Source organism: Oncorhynchus keta, chromosome 22 (assembly GCF_023373465.1).
Source record: "Oncorhynchus keta strain PuntledgeMale-10-30-2019 chromosome 22, Oket_V2, whole genome shotgun sequence".
In the NCBI taxonomy this organism is placed as follows: domain Eukaryota; kingdom Metazoa; phylum Chordata; class Actinopteri; order Salmoniformes; family Salmonidae; genus Oncorhynchus; species Oncorhynchus keta.
The window spans coordinates 33908439-33927568 of NC_068442.1; the positions used below are offsets into that span (position 1 = coordinate 33908439).

The window sequence follows — 19130 nt, forward strand, 5'->3', positions numbered from 1 at the left end:
CGTCTTGTGACGGCCGGCCGCCCAACAACCTGCCCGCTTGACCCTATCCCCCCTGCCCGCTTGACCTTCTCCCTTACCTCACCTCGCTCATCAACTCATCCCTGACCGCTGGCTACGTCCCTCCCGTCTTCAAGAGAGCGAGAGTTGCACCCCTTCTGAAAAAACCTACACTCGATCCCTCCGATGTCAACAACTACAGACCAGTATCCCTTCTCTCTTTTCTCTCCAAAACTCTTGAGCGTGCCGTCCTTGGCCAGCTCTACCGCTATCTCTCTCAGAATGACCTTCTTGATCCAAATCAGTCAGGTTTCAAGACTAGTCATTCAACTGAGACTGCTCTTCTCTGTATCACGGAGGCGCTCCGCACTGCTAAAGCTAACTCTCTCTCCTCTGCTCTCATCCTTCTAGACCTATCGGCTGCCTTCGATACTGTGAACCATCAGATCCTCCTCTCCACCCTCTCCGAGTTGGGCATCTCCGGCGCGGCCCACGCTTGGATTGCGTCCTACCTGACAGGTCGCTCCTACCAGGTGGCGTGGCGAGAATCTGTCTCCTCACCACGCGCTCTCACCACTGGTGTCCCCCAGGGCTCTGTTCTAGGCCCTCTCTTATTCTCGCTATACACCAAGTCACTTGGCTCTGTCATAACCTCACATGGTCTCTCCTATCATTGCTATGCAGACGACACACAATTAATCTTCTCCTTTCCCCTTCTGATGACCAGGTGGCGAATCGCATCTCTGCATGTCTGGCAGACATATCAGTGTGGATGACGGATCACCACCTCAAGCTGAACCTCAGCAAGACGGAGCTCCTCTTCCTCCGGGGAAGGACTGCCCGTTCCATGATCTCGCCATCACGGTTGACAACTCCATTGTGTCCTCCTCCTAGAGCGCTAAGAACCTTGGCGTGATCCTGGACAACACCCTGACGTTCTCAACTAACATCAAGGCGGTGTCCCGTTCCTGTAGGTTCATGCTCTACAACATCCGCAGAGTACGACCCTGCCTCACACAGGAAGCGGCGCAGGTCCTAATCCAGGCACTTGTCATCTCCCGTCTTGATTACTGCAACTCGCTGTTGGCTGGGCTCCCTGCCTGTGCCATTAAACCCCTACAACTCATCCAGAACGCTGCAGCCCGTCTGGTGTTCAACCTTCCCAAGTTCTCTCACGTCACCCCGCTCCTCCGCTCTCTCCACTGGCTTCCAGTTGAAGCTCGCATCCGCTACAAGACCATGGTGCTTGCCTACGGAGCTGTGAGGGGAACGGCACCTCAGTACCTCCAGGCTCTGATCAGGCCCTACACCCAAACAAGGGCACTGCGTTCATCCACCTCTGGCCTGCTCGCCTCCCTACCACTGAGGAAGTACAGTTCCCGCTCAGCCCAGTCAAAACTGTTCGCTGCTCTGGCCCCCCAATGGTGGAACAAACTCCCTCACGACGTCAGGACAGCGGAGTCAATCACCACCTTCCGGAGACACCTGAAACCCCACCTCTTCAAGGAATACCTAGGATAGGGTAAGTAAGGGTAAGTAATCCTTCTCACCCCCCCCCTTCTCCCCCAATAAGATTTAGATGCAAGTGGCTGTTCCACTGGATGTCATAAGGTGTATGCACCAATTTGTAAGTCGCTCTGGATAAGAGCGTCTGCTAAATGACTTAAATGTAAATGTAAATGTAAACAAACCCATGAAGGAAGCAGACTGCAACAGTCCCACATTTATTTGCTTTGTTGCTGAAACACATCCATGATAAAAGTTACTGGCCTGTGGAATGTAATCACTGAGAGGTCTGGGTTTGATGTTCTCTGCTCTCTCTCTTTCCAATATCATGTGTGCTGTCATCCTCAGTACTGTTATAAAAAATATTTTGGACAATTTGAATGGAAATCTATTACATTAAGGTACTTCATTGTTACCCAGAAATGATTTCATTTTGATATAAAAATGGCTGCATTGGGCCTTTAAAGAACAGCTGATACATGAGATCTCTAAGGGCCACAACACCTCAATTTGTCTTCCTTGGTCCCTGAGGGTGAGTGTAAAGCATGTCTCTATAGAGGGGATATTATGTGCTTACGACAGATAATGAATGATCTGCTTTGCAATGACTAGTCTGACCGGAGGAAGAAATACGTTTAGGCTACAGTTGTCGTGAGAGACGTTGAACATCTGAGGATGAGGATGACACATGCACCACCAGTCCAAGCTCTTCTCTATCCTGGCACCTCATGAAGTTAGGACAGCATCCCTACCCATCTTCCAAAAGCACCTGAAACACCTCTTCAAAGAGTATCTTAAATAGTCACCTCAACAACCCCCCTCCAAAAGAAATATTTCCTGAATCAGCACTTGCACTTGACCCCCCCCTCCTTCTAGCTTCGACTTTGCTGATAGCTACTGTGTTGAGGAAAGGTGTAGTTACTATGCCTGTGATATGGAATGGTCCCACCTAGCTATCTTAAGATGGATGCACTAACCGTAAGTCGCTCTGGATAAGAGCATCCGCTAAACGCCAAAAAATGTAAATCTAAAAATGGTTGAAGGTTCACTGGTTCGAATCCCTGAGCCAACTCGGGGAATCATTGGTTGATGTGCCCGTAAGCAAGGCACCTAAACATAATTGCCCCTGTAAGTGGCTCTGGATAACAGCATCTGTTAATTTACTAATATGTACAAAACATTAGGAACACCTGCTCTTTACATGACCTAGACTATCCAGATAAAGCTATGATCCCTTATTTATGTCACCTGCTAAATCCACTTTAATCCATGTAGATAAAGGGGAGGAGACAGGTTAAAGAAGGATTTTTAAGCCTTGAGACAATTGAGACATGGATTGTGTATGTGTACAATTCAGAGAGAGGGTGAATGGGTAAATCAAAAGATTTAAGTGCCTTTGGACTGGATATGGTAGTAGGTGCCAGGCGCACTGGTTTGAGTGTGTCAAGATCTGCAATGCTGCTGGGTTTTTCACGCTCAAAAGTTTCTCATGTGTATCAAGAATGGTCCACCACCCAAAGAACATCCAGCATTGGTGTAAAAATGGGCCAGCATCCCTGTGGAACGCTTCCGACACTTTGTAGAGTCCATGCCCCGACAAATTGAGGCTGTTCTGAGGGCAAAAGGTGGTGGAACTCAATATTAGGAAGCTGTTCCTAGTGTACATTTCTGCTCGTGGTCCAGAGTCCTGGTTATAGCGTTCTAACATTATCTGTTATCTTGGGGCTCAGATCTGGAGCCCTCCCCTGTCTCTAACAACCAGGAAATGAGAGGCGTCCAGTGCAATTAGGAGCAGCTAATAAATAAACCCCTGTCCTGTCCAGCAGCGTGGCTGCAAGACATTCCTGATACTGATAGGATCTGTACAGTGTCGGCTCTCGCCTTTTGCAGCCAAAACTCAACAGCACGCGCCACCAGGCAAGATCTACCTTTATGCTTTGATTGAAACAAAATACAAGAAATGTTAATAGTTTGTTAATACCATCTAATTCGCTCATTCGTCATTCAGGAAGATCTAAATGCAAATTCCAATAAAATTGATTGAGATCAAATTATTGGCATGCAGATGCCATTTGGACAGGGAAGCAGGGGTGTGTAATGATGGTGGCAGGAGTGCGTAGTGCTGGGCAACCAGGCACCCTCAAGCGACAGGGAGGGAGAGAGGGAGCAGGCGTGACAAACTTGGCGTTTGACGGTATGAACATAACATGTTCTTGAGACAATATGTGTGGGCATAGGCAGACGTTTCAATTGGAGGATGCATTTTATGCATACTTTATAATTATATTCAATAGGCTACATCTGTCAGTACAAACTTTGATTGATGATGACATTGTAAAACATTTTGGGGAGCTACCGTTCCTAAAAAAAATTGCACTATACCACTCCTCAGGGGCAAAACATTTTAGTGGCCCCCAATTGACAGCAGAGATAAACATTTACGTTTTAAAGTACATTTCCTGCAGTTCTACAAATTTTGCCATGGGGCGTAGAGAAAATCTTGCAATTTTATAACACATTTCATGCAATTCTACACATTTTGCCATGCGGTGTAGAGAACGTTTTTCAGTTTTAAAGCTAATTCACTGCAACTGTCCGCCTGGAGGTCAGGGCCCCTGGACATGTGCCCTGCGTGCCCGGTCGGTACTCAGCTATGATTATTACAAGTTTAGTTGGCTAGACTAATTTACCAATCTAAAAATTGTTAGCTGACATGGATAATTGAGTGACTGTCAGTGACTGACAAGAAAAAATGCATGATGCACTACCAAACTTGCACCTTGTGTATTCTACTATTCTAACTCTCAACAATAAGTTAAAACCCTGACTGAGTTTCTAAAAAAACATATATATTTGTTTTGGGGGGGATCTGGGGCCTAAAGCGACAGTGTTTATGCCCAGAGCTAGCCATGGATCTGCACACTCTCACAGCCAGGAGCAATGACAGACAGGGTGTGTCCACTGCCTCAGACAGAGCAGAAGAGCTAAGGGGCTGAAAGACTGACTGGAGGGGCTAGAGCAGGACAGGCCATTCAATGCGATTCATCTCCAGTCTACTCTCTGAGGAAATTGGCCCACCGACCATAACTTACACTAACCCACACTTTGAAGTGGTTGTGAATTTAGCCTACCATTTACATTCTTGTGACCACGTGTGTAACAACCTCTCAACTTCTGGGAAATGGTAAAACACAGACCATGGTAGTTATGTTGTCTAAACATCACGTGATGAGCATAAAAGATAATGGAGGTGAATCTCCGGTTGACTGCTTCTTTACGGGAATGACAGGAACTGAGACACACAGACGTAGCACAGATTGACTCTAATGAATAGGATTTTTTGAAGACATTCTGACTCACCTATGACAACTTTAACCTATCTTTAGTCCTCCCAGAGGTTTCTCATAACACTTCTACAGATTGGCCAGGTTAGAGGAGGATTTGCACCTCATTCAGCTACAGTAATGATATTCTAAGGCCGATTATCTCCTGAACACAGGCATGTTCCCAGCAGTCCTACTGCACCTCTGTCTCTATACTGGCCTGGCTGACACTTCTGGTACCACTGCTGGCTGTGCTTTTGATCTACTCATCAATTACAGAACTTCCAGGACAAAGATGTTTATTGAAGTTAAAAGCATCCACACTGATAATTTAGCAGCATGCTCTGGGTATTTTAAACATCCTTCTTGTAAAGTATTGGGTTTCGGTTAATTTATCTACTATAAGAGGAATTATACAACAACTTTACAGAATGGATAAATGGGCAGAAGAACAGTTCAAAGCAGCACCACAGCAGTCAAAAAAACCTCTGGCTTTGAGATGACAGCCAGGCTGTGGAAAATGGGTCCCTTGGTTTGCTCAACTACAAGCCTTTCTTTCTTTATGTGCTATGTTTTCCAAAGATGCAAATGTGAACATCTGATTGACTGTTGGCCTATTGAAAGACATTACCCTTTCTCTGGAGACAGCATGGAGTTCAGGTACATGAAAGCATGGCTGGATTAGAAATCTAAACGTTTTTGAAGATTGTGCAAGGGTGATTTTACATATCAAACTGTGAAGAATCCCCCTATGTCAGACAACAAAAGTCTCCTCCTATTAACACATTGGGGGTGAAAAAGGACATAAGGGCCCCGTTTTCCAGGACCCTGATTAAGCCTACACTTGGCCAAAAGAATGCTCAATGGAGAATCCCCGTTGGACATGAATAGGCTTAATCTGGGTCCAGGAAACCCGAAACCCAAGAAGATTAATGTGCATACTGTACGGTACTACCACATGGACCATAACCATGCTGGTTGTGTAGATTAATCCATAGACGTAGAGGTGTGTTAAATCCTCCATATCATCAGAAGACCACCATTATATTCCAGTCTATACTGATTTCCCCTTCACCACAAATGTGCCCATTAAGAGAGTGTTTTGTATGAAGAAGGATCAGCGTTGGGTGGGATTAGGTCGACTCAGCAACGGGGTGCTGACGAGACTTTGGGCGGCCGGCGTTAACGATAAGCGTTAACGATACGCAAGAGAAGGCTTTGGTGTTTGGAATCAGCTAGGATGTAAACACTCGGACACGGCTGGTTTAGCGTCATAATCTCTTCCGTGCTACATAGAAACTCAAGAGCCATGCCCCATGCTGTGGTCGAGTTTCAGGCTCACGTCACTTCTGTGTCAAGCATCTTTTAAACCTGAATAATACACAAGACAAGGCCATTTGACAGAGAAATTATACAGTATGTGTGCTCTCTGGTGATTATACAGTATGTGTGCAGTATGTGTGCTCTCTGGTGATTATACAGTATGTGTGCTCTCTGGTGATTATACAGTATGTGTGCAGTATGCGTGCTCTCTGGTGATTATACAGTATGTGTGCAGTATGCGTGCTCTCTGGTGATTATACAGTATGTGTGCTCTCTGGTGATTATACAGTATGTGTGCTCTCTGGTGATTATACAGTATGTGTGCTCTCTGGTGATTATACAGTATGTGTGCAGTATGTGTGCTCTCTGGTGATTATACAGTATGTGTGCTCTCTGGTGATTATACAGTATGTGTGCAGTATGTGTGCTCTCTGGTGATTATACAGTATGTGTGCTCTCTGGTGATTATACAGTATGTGTGCAGTATGTGTGCTCTCTGGTGATTATACAGTATGTGTGCTCTCTGGTGATTATACAGTATGTGTGCAGTATGTGTGCTCTCTGGTGATTATACAGTATGTGTGCTCTCTGGTGATTATACAGTATGTGTGCTCTCTGGTGATTATACAGTATGTGTGCTCTCTGGTGATTATACAGTATGTGTGCTCTCTGGTGATTATACAGTATGTGTGCTCTCTGGTGATTATACAGTATGTGTGCTCTCTGGTGATTATACAGTATGTGTGCTCTCTGGTGATTATACAGTATGTGTGCTCTCTGGTGATTATACAGTATGTGTGCTCTCTGGTGATTATACAGTATGTGTGCTCTCTGGTGATTATACAGTATGTGTGCTCTCTGGTGATTATACAGTATGTGTGCTCTCTGGTGATTATACAGTATGTGTGCTCTCTGGTGATTATACAGTATGTGTGCTCTCTGGTGATTATACAGTATGTGTGCAGTATGTGTGCTGTATAGTAAGCTACAGTAAACAGATGTGTTCCTAAACCCTTTCCCTCCTACCTACATTAGTGCACCAGATGGACACAACACAACTCTATGACGAACTCTATGAACTCAATGATGTTTCAACACAATATTTTATGTTGGTTCAGAAAACTCAGTTATGGATGATTGAAATAGCATATCCATGGGAAAAACCATGGGATATTGTTCAACCAATTCATTCTACCTTCATTCTCAAGGTGTGGAAAGAGACCATTAGCCAAACTAAATCCATTTACAGGTTCTGACAGGTTTCCAAGGGAAAGTGAGGAAGAACCAATAATACGGTACATTGTTTTATTGTTTGAAGAATAAACCACCTGTGTCTCTCTTTTGTAATATGTGAGCCCATCATGTTCCTAAGACTGAGGGTCTTGAACCTGCAGCTTTGAAGTCTCAGTCAGAGCCCTATAAGCTAATGGAGGGTAACCAGTCCAATTCTCCCTGGGATATTTACTCAAGGAAAGATAAGTAACCATCTCCTTTCAAAATGCTACAATTGAGGTGACAATGAAAAGAACGAGAACCGCAGGAACAATAGCTGAAAGGGTAATGCCAACAAAAGAACAAGATAAAAAATTATGGAGAGCAATTTGGCTAGACGTTTAGATTGCAAGAAAACAAGTTATTGTAAGGGAGGGAGGTTGACTTTTGAGATGGGAAGGTAGGTTAACAAGCCCACCTGGAGAAGAAAGCATCTACATAACCTGAGTCAAACATGACCTCACTAAATACTCTCTTAAAACTATTGCTTATTCTATTTCTATTCAAGACTGCTAGAGAAACAATGAACAACATCTAGTCCTAAATCGGAAGTGTATTTTTCTTCCCCTCAGAAAAACTACAATTGAAAGAGGCACCCGGACACTTTGTCTAGGCTTGGGACAAAACTACAGCACATTATATTTTGAACTTAATTTCAACTCTCATGGCTCAATGTGCAACAGGGAGATGGAGAAACCAACTCAGATGTTACAGACTGGACCCTTGACCTCTAACAGGGCTTGGGCACCCAACCAGAGTAGGGTTTAGTTTTCGTGAATTAGAAAAAAAATATCTCTGTATCTTTTCTCTGCTTAACCAAACAGTTAGCAACTTAACAATTGGGTTTTGGAGTGTCCCCATTGTGAGAGTGTGTGTGTTTGTGTGTGTGTGCATGCGTGTGTTTGTGACTATGTGTGTGGTGAGGGATATTTGCGTGTGGGTGTGCGTGCATGCATTTTTGTTTACTCTCTTGCTAACTCATCATCTCTATGGTGGGGGAATGTTGTGTAGGGTAAATGTGTCCAGGGTCTTTGTAACTGGGGAGACCAGGATTAGTATTGACGAGCCCCTGGATTACATGGTCCCCGCTGGGATGTCAAAGAGCCACGCAGGCTCCTTTCACCTCCCCCTCTGAGGAGAAAAGCACCACTGCCAGGGGTCACGTACCATCAAGGACTTGCCTAAGAAAATCAGAAGAGCCTTTGAATGATCTGGGTCACTGTTGACCTGACACCCCTAGATTCCCATAGATTACCCTGGGCGAGTCTATATCCTGTCAGGTCCTCCTAATCACTAACTACGAGCCCCACAAAAGGACCCCAAACAAATCTGTCCCTCACAATGGGGGTTATAAATTCAAGCTCCACGAACTACAAAGCACTTTTCTGGAGTTGACCCTCAGGAAGTGGAGCATTGTGGTGGAACAAAGGGATCTGGCAACTGTCATTAAAAAATATTTGTAGGACAAGCTATTGTTGTATCACTTCTTGTCTGTAGTTGTTAATATCGTCTCTCTAGACCCTTTTTTACGTGGTTGACATGATATACTAAAAGGCCTTGTGTGTGTATGACCTTCAAGATGTTTTAACCAATTTGCCCGGCCTTCTCTATGGCTAACGTGTGCCCTCAGAGTAGTGAGGGTGACAGCCAGGGAGGGAGGGTGACTCGCTTCAATGGACAGATCATTTGGGATCTGAGCCAGAGGTTTAGTGGGAAATATGAGAGACCAACCTCCTGCAATCATGCAGTGTCGGTGACTACTGGACTGCGACGCACCAGAGAGCTGCCTCTCAATCCCCGGCAACTGTGTCAGAAAGCTTTGGCTGCTTTCTCTGTATTTATCTTTGGTGATTATGAGTTGTAGATGATCTAAATGCTTTGTACTTTTTGGTCAGTCAGTGTTACAATACAGGTAGAATATATGCAGGCCACTACTGCCCTCTATGTCTACCCTTGACAACTACAATAAGTCATATAAAGCTCTGCTAACAAGAACAAGGCGTGTGTTATTAAAAGGGTCTGTACAGTGTGACAACAATAAACATTTGATAGCACCCTAATAAAACACATTTTAATACAAAAACATATAAAATACATCAGTACCTAAGATAATGAATGCAATGTAAGGTTTTCCTAACAGACTTCTAAGTGCCTTTACATTAAGGTACTGCTTGTACAGTATGTAGCATGACAGCGTAGTAAAGCCATTATCAAAACAAGACAACAGAATGGTTTTCAGATCATTATGATAAATAAGAGAGAGAGAGAGAGAGAGAGAGAGAGAGAGAGAGAGAGAGAGAGAGAGAGAGAGAGAGAGAGAGAGACCAGGAAACATAGTTGAGGACCTTAAATGTCTGTCAGTGGTATTCTGCCAAGCCCTTCATATGACAGTCTTCATACAGACTCCTCTATGGTTCTGACACGGTGTCCTATCCCCTGTTGCTCACTCTCTGTACAAATGAGTCTTTCCATTCAGTTGGCTCATTTACATTCTCAGATAAAGGAATTCTGATCCAGCCTATTGACCTGTTACATCGCCTGACATGACTTGATTTCCCTACATACATAGCCAACGTATACAGTATGTTAAAGCTGTTAGATGTCTGGTAAATGTATCTATAAATCACATGTGCTTGAAAGCAACACAAGTGTGCATACAACACCTGATTTCATACCCTAACAAACCAGCATGGTCATAGAGCAAGGTAAGGTCAAAGAGTCAAATTCTGTATCTCTATACATGAGAGTAGAGTATCATGGTCCTTCATTATCTTGTTCTATGTACTCTGCATGCTCTGTTCAAATGGAGTGAGAGGTGCCAGAAAATGACTGATATCACAAGGGCCATGTACGAATACCCATACTTGCGTACTACATACTTAAACTGCACACCATTTACTCATTGTTGCATTCTATTTAGCAAGCACTGCTTAGTAAAAATAATGCAGTACGCCAAGGCCGCAACACAGTAGCGGCTCCTGGCTGCCTGAGTAGGTGGGGCTGGGTCGAATGCAGGTGGATTTTTCCAAATTCAACAGACATGCATCACATTAACCAGCCTGGTCATTGCTCATTTCCAATCTTTGAAAAGACTCTGGTCTTTGCTGGTTATAGGCAGACTATCACATTTCGCCTACACCGTAGTAGAGCATATAGCTCATCTATCCTATTTAAAATAATAATAATAATAATAATATATGCCATTTAGCTGACGCTTTTATCCAAAGCGACTTACAGTCATGTGTGCATACATTCTACGTATGGGTGGTGCCGGGAATCGAACCCACTACCCTGGCGTTACAAGCGCCATGCTCTACCAACTGAGCCACAGAAGGACTGAAAGGACTGAAGACAGAAACGGATCATTTGATTCCATACACGGGGTGTACAAAACATTAGGAACACAGCTCTTTCCATGACATACAGTAGACTGACCAGGTGAATCCAGGTGAAAGCTATGATCCCTTATTGATGTCACTTGTTAAATCCACTTCAATTAATGTAGATGAAGGGGAGGAGACGGGTTAAAGAAGGATTTTAAAGCCTTGAGAAAATTGAGACATGTATTGTGTATGTGTGCCATTCAGAGGGTGATTGGGCAAGACAAATATGGTAGTAGGTGCCAGGTGCACCGGTTTGAGTGTGTCAAGAACTGCAACGCCGCTGGGGTTTTCACGCTCAACAGTTTCCTGGGTGTATCAAGAATGGACATCAAAAGGACATCTAACCAACTTGACACAACTGTATGGAAGCATTGGTGTCAACATGGGCCAGCATCCCTTTGCTTCCATGTTGCTTTCGACACCTTGTAGTCCATGTTGCTTTCGACACCTTGTAGTCCATGTTGCTTTCGACACCTTGTAGTCCATGTTGCTTTCGACACCTTGTAGTCCATGTTGCTTTCGACACCTTGTAGTCCATGTTGCTTTCGACACCTTGTAGTCCATGTTGCTTTCGACACCTTGTAGTCCATGTTGCTTTCGACACCTTGTAATCCATGTTGCTTTCGACACCTTGTAGTCCATGTTGCTTTCGACACCTTGTAGTCCATGTTGCTTTCGACACCTTGTAGTCCATGTTGCTTTCGACACCTTGTAGTCCATGTTGCTTTCGACACCTTGTAGTCCATGTTGCTTTCGACACCTTGTAGTCCATGTTGCTTTCGACACCTTGTAATCCATGTTGCTTTCGACACCTTGTAGTCCATGTTGCTTTCGACACCTTGTAGTCCATGTTGCTTTCGACACCTTGTAGTCCATGTTGCTTTCGACACCTTGTAGTCCATGTTGCTTTCGACACCTTGTAATCCATGTTGCTTTCGACACCTTGTAGTCCATGTTGCTTTCGACACCTTGTAGTCCATGTTGCTTTCGACACCTTGTAGTCCATGTTGCTTTCGACACCTTGTAGTCCATGTTGCTTTCGACACCTTGTAGTCCATGTTGCTTTCGACACCTTGTAGTCCATGTTGCTTTCGACACCTTGTAGTCCATGTTGCTTTCGACACCTTGTAGTCCATGTTGCTTTCGACACCTTGTAGTCCATGTTGCTTTCGACACCTTGTAGTCCATGTTGCTTTCGACACCTTGTAGTCCATGTTGCTTTCGACACCTTGTAGTCCATGTTGCTTTCGACACCTTGTAGTCCATGTTGCTTTCGACACCTTGTAGTCCATGTTGCTTTCGACACCTTGTAATCCATGTTGCTTTCGACACCTTGTAGTCCATGTTGCTTTCGACACCTTGTAGTCCATGATGCTTTCGACACCTTGTAGTCCATGTTGCTTTCGACACCTTGTAGTCCATGTTGCTTTCGACACCTTGTAATCCATGTTGCTTTCGACACCTTGTAGTCCATGTTGCTTTCGACACCTTGTAGTCCATGTTGCTTTCGACACCTTGTAGTCCATGTTGCTTTTGACACCTTGTAGTCCATGTTGCTTTCGACACCTTGTAGTCCATGTTGCTTTCGACACCTTGTAGTCCATGCCCGGTCGTTCTGAGGGCTAAAGGAGCTGCAACTCAATATTAGGAAGGTGTTTCTAATATTTTGTACACTCAGTGTATTTATTAGTGAAACCACACACCAACATTTTTCAACTCTTCAAATCAAAAGGCTATTGCACAGAAAAACGTGTCTGGTGCGTTGCAAATTCAGAACCGCAGGACAGCACCATAATAAACTAAAGCAATGATCATTGGGAACGACATCAGAATGACTACTAAGGCTTGATACATACAGTTGAAGTCAGAAGTTAACATACACTTCGGTTGGAGTCAATAAAAATATTTTTTCAACCCTCCACAAATTCCTTGTTCACAAACTATAGAATTTGGCAAGTCGGTTAGGACATGTACTTTGTACACAACACAAGTAATTTTTTCAACAATTGTTTACTGACAGATTATTGCACTGTATCACAATTACAGTGGGTCAGAAGTTTACATTCACTAAGTTGACTGTGCCTTTAAACAGCTTGGAAAATTCCAGAAAATTATGTCATGGCTTCATAAGCTTCTGATAGGCTAATTGACATAATCTGAGTCAATTGGAGGTGTACCTGTGTATTTCAAGGCCTACCTTCAAACTCAGTGCCTCTTTGCTTGACATCATGGGAAAATCAAAAGAAATCAGCCAAGACCTCAGAAAAAAAATTGTGGACCTCCACAAGTCTGGATCATCCTTGGGAGCAATTTCCAAATGCCTGAAGGTACCACGTTCATCTGTACAAACAATAGTACGCAAGTATAAACACCATGGGACCACGCAGCCGTCATATCGCTCAGGAAGGAGACGGGTTCTGTCTTCTAGAGATTAATGTACTTTGGTGCGAAAAGTGAAAATCAATCCCAGAACAACAGCAAAGGACCTTGTGAAGATGCTGGAGGAAACAGGTACAAAAGTATCTATATCCACAGTAAAACGAGGCCTATATAGACATAACCGGAAAGGCTGCTCAGCAAGGAAGAAGCCACTGCTCCAAAACCGCCATAAAAAAGCCAGACTACGGTTTGCAACTGCACATGGGGACATAGATTGTACTTTTTGGAAAAATGTCCTCTGGTCTGATGAAACAAAAATAGAACTGTTTGGCCATAATGACCATCGTTATGTTTGGAGGAAAAAGGGGGAGGCTTCCAAGCCGAAGAACACCATCCCAACTGTGAAGCAGCATCATGGTGTGGGGGTGCTTTGCTGCGGGAGGGACTGGTGCGTTTCACAAAATAGATGGCATCATGAGGCTGGAAAATTATGTGGATATATTGAAGCAACATCTCAAGACATCAGTCAGGAAGTTAAAGCTTGGACGCAAATGGGTCTTTCAAATGGAATGGGCCAAAATTCCCTCCACTTATTGTGAGAAGCTTGTGGAAGGCTACCTGAAACTTTTGACCCAAGTTAAACAATTTGAAGGCAATGCCCTTCAAATACTAATTGAATGTATGTAAACTTCTGACCAACTGGGAATGTGATGAAAGATATAAAAGCTGAAAGAAATAATTCTCTCTACTATTATTCTGACATTTCACATAAAGTGGTGATCCTATTGGTTAGAGCCTTTCATTGTAAGCCTTTCATTGTAACGTGACAAATAAACTTTATTTCATAACTGACCTAAAACAGGGGATATTTACTTGGATTAAATGTCAGGAATTGTGAAAAACTAAGTTTAAATGTATTTGGCTAAGGTGTATGTAAATTTCCGACTTCAAAGACCCCAGCCACCCCAGTCATAGACTGTTCTCTCTACTACCGCATGGCAAGCGGTACCGGAGTGCCAAGTCTAGGACAAAAAGGCTCCTCAACAGTTTTTTCCCCTAAGCCATAAGACTCCTGAACAGGTAACCAAATGGCTACCCAGACTATTTGCATTGTGTGCACCCCCCCTCCCCCAAATACTACCTCAATTGGGCCGATCAACCAGTGTTCCCGCACATATGCTAACCGGGCTATCTGCATTGTGTCCCGCCACCCGCCACCCGCCACCCACCACCTGCCAACCCCCTCTTTTACGCTACTGCTTTTACGCTAGTGCCTAGTCACTTTAACCATATCTACATGTACATAGTACCTCAATCAGCCTGACTAACCGGTGTCTGTATGTAGCCTCAAAACTTTTATAGCATCGCTACTGTATATAGCCTGTCTTTTTACTGTTGTTTTATTCCTTTACTAACCTAGGATAAGTAATCCTTCTCACCCCCCTAAAAGATTTAGATGCACTATTGTAAAGTGGCTGTTCCACTGGATGTCATAAGGTGAATGCACCAATTTGTAAGTCGCTCTGGATAAGAGCGTCTGCTAAATGACTTAAATGTAAATGTAAATGTTCTCCTAACACCTTTTTTGCACTATTGGTTAGAGCCTGTAAGTAAACAGTTCACTGTTAGCTCTACACCTGTTGTATTCGGCGCACGTGACAAATAAACTTTGATTTGATTTGAACTCTAAGTTAAATAATTATATACGTACCCTAGCATACAAAACTAAAACAATCCATTTGTTCCAGAGTCCCAGGCGCCGACAGATTCAGAAATCAAAAGATGGTTTATTATTTAGTTTAAAAGCTCTGACGAAGGCCAAGAGAACAGGAAACACTTTTCAGTGAGAACAGAAATCCACTTTGGATAAAAATAAATAAAAAATACTTCTGTTTTCAAAGATGTAGCCTATGATGCAATACTTGTGATCATTCTAAGGAGAACAAAATATACTTAGCATATATTAAAACACCACCGTACAAGCTTCGGGCATATTTAAGCAATAAGTCCCGAGGAAGTGTGGTATGGCCGATATACCACGGGCTGTTTTTGCACAACACAACGCAGAGTGCCTGGATACAGCCCTTAGTCATGGAATATTGGCCATAAAACACAAACCCGCGAGGTGCCTTATCGCTATTATAAACTGGTTACCAATGTAATTTTTTTTGTCATACCCATGGTATACAGTCTGATATACCATGGCTTTCTGCCAATCAGCTTTCAGGGCTCAAACCACCCATTTTATAATTAAGAAATAAGACCCGAGGGTTGTGTGGTATATGGTCAATATACCAGGGCTAAGGCCCGTTCTTAGGCACAACACAATTTGGAGAGCCTGGATACAGCCCTTAGCAATGGTATATTGGCCATATACCACAAACCCTGAGGTGCCTTATTGCTATTATAAACTGGTTACCAACATAATTAGAACAGTAAAAATAAATGTTTTGTCACACCTGTGGTATACAGTCATAAATACCACAGCTTTTAGCCAATTAGCATTCAGGGCTCGAACCACCCAGTTTATAATCCCAATTAAGAAGCCTAGTTTTGGCGTTGGCTACTTGAAGAGAACTAGGGCCTATCACTCGCAGCCCAACTTTTCCAATGCATTGTGGAAAAAAGAGCCAAAAATAGTATTACAGGCGGGAGACTCCGGCAGCAGCGCCGGACAGGCGGGAGACTCCGGCAGCAGCGCCGGACAGGCGGGAGACTCCGGCAGCAGCGCCGGACAGGCGGGAGACTCCGGCAGCAGCGCCGGACAGGCGGGAGACTCCGGCAGCAGCGCCGGACAGGCGGGAGACTCCAGCAGCAGCGCCGGACAGGCGGGAGACTCCGGCAGCAGCGCCGGACAGGCGGGAGACTCCGGCAGCAGCGCCGGACAGGCGGGAGACTCCGTCAGCAGCGCCGGACAGGCGGGAGGCTCCGGCAGCAGCGCCGGACAGGCGGGAGGCTCCGGCAGCAGCGCCGGACAGGCGGGAGGCTCCGGCAGCAGCGCCGGACAGGCGGGAGGCTCCGGCAGCGCTGGAGAGGAGGAAGGCTCCGGCAGCGCTGGACAGGCGGAACGCACTGTAGGACTGATGCGTGGTGCTGGCACTGGTGGTACTGGGCCGAGGACACGCACAGGAAGCCTGGTGCGGGGAGCTGCCACCGGAGGGCTGGTGTGTGGAGGTGGCACTGGATGGACCGGACCGTGAAGGCGTACTGGAGATCTTGAGAGCAGGGCTGGCACCAACCGCCCTGGCTGGATCTTCACCCTAGCCCGGCAGATGTGGGAAGCTGGGCTGTAGCGCACCGGGCTAAGCACGCGTACTGGGGACACCGTGCGAACCACCGCATAATACGGTGCCTGACCAGCACCACGCCTGCCACGGTTAGCACTGCTAGGAGCACTGTAGTGCTGAGATGGCACAGGACGTGCAAGGCTAGGGAGATGCACAGGAGGCCTGGTGCGTGAGGCTGGCACAGTCTTCACCAGACCCCTAGCACGCACCTCAGGATGAGTATGGAGAGCTGACCCAGGTGCCATTAAATCCCTGACACGCTCCGTCGGGCGAATGTCGTGCCTCATGCACCAAACCAGCAACTCCCTCATATCTCTCTTCTCCAATTTCCCCATTAACTCCTTCACAGTCTCTGCTTCGCTCACCTCCAACACCAGCTCTGGTTCTGAGCTCCTCCTTGGCTCCTCACGATAAACGGGGGGAGTTGGCTCAGGTCTGACTCCTGACTCTGCCACACTCCCCTGTGCCCCCCCCCCCCCAATACATTTTTGGGGCTGACTCTCAGGCTTCCGTCTGCGCCGACGTGCTTGCTTCGCCAACCTCATTCTCCTGTAACCTTCCGCGCACTGCTCCATCGAATCCCAGGCGGGCTACGGCACGCTCCCTGGGTTGACCGCCCACCTGTCTATTTCCTCCCAAGTAGTATAGTCCATATTCTCCAAGTAGTGCAGCCTCACCCACTGCTGCTGCTGCTGCTCCTGCTGCTGCTCGTTACCACGCCGCTTGGTCCTGTTGGGTGTGTGATTCTGTAACAGTTTTCTGTATGTGAAGGAGAGTCAGACCAAAATGCGGTGTGGCTGTTGCGATCCATGTTTAATGAAACAAAGTAAACACGAATCAAATACAAAAACAATAAACGTAACACGAAAACCAAAACAGCCTAATACTGGTGCAAAGTAACACAGAGACAGTAACAAGGACCCACCCACAAAAGCCCAACACCAAACAGGCTACCTAAATATGGTTCCCAATCAGAGACAATGACGAACACCTGCCTCTGATTGAGAACCATATCAGGCCAAACATAGAACTAAACAAACTAGACATGTAACATAGAATGCCCACTCAGCTCACACCCTGACCAACCAAAACATAGAAACATACAAAGCAAACTATGGTCAGGGTGTGACAGCAAGTGAGATAAACAATAAACAAAAGTGAGAAGACACAAAACAACATCAACAAAAATGAGAATTTAACAGTAAATATTGCACTCAAGAAAGTTAAAAAAGATGGACATTTCAAGTGTTATGTTATCAGCTATGTACAGGGTTTTATCAATGTGCAAATAGTTGTAGTATGAATAATAGGGGAAGATAAATAAACAGATAAATATTGGTGGTATTTACAATGTTGTTTGTGCTCCACTTGTTGCCCTTTTCTTATGGCAACGGGCCACACATCTTGCTGCTATCGTTGCACAACTGCAATATTTCACCTAACAGAATTGTGAGTTTATCAATGTTTGATTTGTTTTCAAATTCTTTGTTGGTCTGTGTGATCTGTGGGAAATACAGTATGTATCTCTAATGTGGTCATACATTTGGCAGAGGGTTAGGAACTGCAGCTCAGTTTCGATCTAATTTCGTGGGCATTGGGCAGAAAGCCTGTCTTCTGCTGTCAATAACAAGGCTATGCTCATTGCCCCAGAGTCTCCCTCCTCTCTCCTTAGAGTTCCCCCTGTTCTCTCCTCAGGCTTTTGTTCACTGTGAATTAGAACCCTGCTCTGGACCCAGACTGAGTCCCACTACTCACTCCTCACTACTCAGGTCCTCAATTATGTTTCCTGGTCTCTCTCTCTCTTTCTCTCTCTCTCTCTCTCTTCTCTCTCTCTCTCTCTCTCTCTCTCTCTCTCTCTCTCTCTCTCTCTCTCTCTCTCTCTCTCTCTCTCTCTCTCTGTTGTTTATCTCTTCCTCTCTTCCTCTTTCCCCATTTCTCCCTCTTCCTCTGTCTCTCTCTCTCTCCCTGTCTCCCTCTCTCACTCTGCTCCAAGAATTAACACAAAGAAGAAACCAGAGCTGGCCTTACTCCCTGCATCTGGGACTTTGCGTGTGAACGGTAGTGAGATCCTTGGGGAAAAACACAGGAGACAGTTAGGGACTTCAAAGGGGTCCTGTGTGCAGATGTGAGGGCCGTCTGACACAGAGCTCTACTCTGAGGGCCCTGTGTGCAGGTGTGAGGGCCGTCTAACTCAGAGCACTAATCTGAGGGCTGCTTGTCAGTTGCACACCCCTGTCAAACATGGAACTCCTTTGAAGGTCTCTCAAGCATAATGCAATATCTTTACATTCCAAACAACACACCTAGTTGGTTGCACCCTCCAGCTTGTACACACACGCACGCACACACACACGCGCACACACACACACACACACACACACACACACACACACACACACGCACGCACGCACGCACGCACACACACACACACACACACACACACACACACACACACACACACACACACACACCTGCACAGCAAACACACACATGCTCTTGAATATATAGTACACAGCAAACAAACCCAGAACAATGAACTCATAAACGCGTTGTATTTTGTCAAGGAAGGCCTCTATGAGAGACCCACATTTTCGGCCTCCGCCATTCTGTTAATGGTTTAAACTATGTTGTTTCATAGAAAATTAAAAATAAATAAAAAC

General features: G+C 45.2%; 1 long non-coding RNA gene across 4 annotated transcripts; it reads right to left on the reverse strand.

Annotated features, from left to right (window-relative positions):
* Positions 1–11032: 11032 nt before the first annotated feature.
* On the reverse strand, positions 11033–12463 carry LOC127910829 (uncharacterized). 4 transcript variants are annotated; one of them, XR_008076283.1, is made up of 3 exons: positions 12319–12463; positions 12189–12266; positions 11033–11408 (listed from the first exon to the last, which is right to left on the reverse strand). It is a non-coding gene; the product is annotated as an uncharacterized LOC127910829 (long non-coding RNA). The 4 variants fall into 4 exon arrangements; XR_008076284.1 differs by lacking the exon at positions 11033–11408 and adding an exon at positions 11423–11590; XR_008076286.1 differs by lacking the exon at positions 11033–11408 and adding an exon at positions 11605–11720.
* Positions 12464–19130: the final 6667 nt, after the last annotated feature.